The following is a 1,313-nucleotide window of genomic DNA, read 5'->3' on the forward strand; positions in this document are numbered from 1 at the left end:
AGTTTTCGTTAGAACAAGCAGTCTATATCAAGGCAAGTTCAAACTCTAATATGATAGTTGGAGTTTATGTTGATGATTTGATTGTCACCGGATCGCCGAAGAAAGAAATTGACAAGTTCAAATCATAAATGGAAGGAAAATTCGAAATGAGCGACTTAGGTTTATTAGCCTAATACTTAGGTATATAAGTCACCCAAACAGGGGGTGATATCTCAATTAAACAAACTGGTTATGTGAACAAGATTCTCAAGGACTCATAAATGCTTCAAAGCAATGATACAAAGATACCAATGGATCCAGGACTTAGACTAACAAAAGTTAAAGGTGGAGAACCAGTTGATCCCACCAAGTACAGAAGTCTAATAGGATATTTAAGATATCTCCTTCACACAAGACCAGATTTAAGTTATTCTGTAGGATTACTTAGCCGTTTCATGCAAGAACCAAAGGAGCATCATCTCAAAGCAATCAAGCAAGTTATTCGTTATATCAAAGGAAAAAAAGATTATGGTATAACTTATCAAAGCAATGGAGGATGCAAGTTAATTGGTTATAGTGATAGTAGCTATGGAGTTAACACTGAAGAAGGGAAAGGCACAAAAGGAATAGTATTCTACTCTGGAAACTCTCTTATCAGCCGGTGCACTCAAAAGCAACCTACTATAGCATTATCATCATGCGAGTCAGAATTCATGGCAGCAACAGCAGCAACATGTCAAGCATTATGGTTAAAGAGATTACTTAGTGATTTAACAGGATGGAAAGAAGAAAGAGTAACCTTGATGGTTGACAACCGATCAACAATAGCCTTAATGAAGAACCCTTTGTTTCATGGAATAAGCAAGCACATAGATACTCGTTATCACTTCATACGAGAATGCATTGAAAATGAACAAATAATTGTGAAACACATTCCCGGAGAATTACAAAAGGCTGACATCTTAACAAAGGCGCTACCAAGAATCAAGTTCATCACAATGAGGGAACTACTCGGCGTCAAAGACCTACTACAAGTTGATCGTGATTAAGGGGGTGATTGTTGGATATAATCACACTCAACTCGAACAAACTCGGAGGGTCACTTTCGTCATTTATTATTTATATTATGTTTTATATTAGTATGTTATTGTAAACAAATTACAAGGGTCAAACATGTCATTAGTTTAAAGTAGTATGTATGTATCGTGTATATATACGATGTTCCTGTATCATTCTGATGTAACGAACCCACATATTCATATCAATTGAAAGTATTTGTTTGATCAATTCCTTGTATCTATCGATCCTATATATCAATATTTATCAAGAAACTT

General features: G+C 35.3%; 1 pseudogene; it reads left to right on the forward strand.

Annotated features, from left to right (window-relative positions):
• The first annotated feature begins 290 nt into the window (after window positions 1-290).
• Window positions 291-1,028, forward strand: LOC143568925 (secreted RxLR effector protein 161 pseudogene; annotated as a pseudogene).
• The last annotated feature ends 285 nt before the right edge of the window (window positions 1,029-1,313 follow it).

The sequence above is a fragment of the Bidens hawaiensis genome, unplaced genomic scaffold (assembly GCF_021521415.1).
Source record: "Bidens hawaiensis isolate Kalapana, Puna unplaced genomic scaffold, B.hawaiensis_p1.1 tig00024253_1, whole genome shotgun sequence".
In the NCBI taxonomy this organism is placed as follows: domain Eukaryota; kingdom Viridiplantae; phylum Streptophyta; class Magnoliopsida; order Asterales; family Asteraceae; genus Bidens; species Bidens hawaiensis.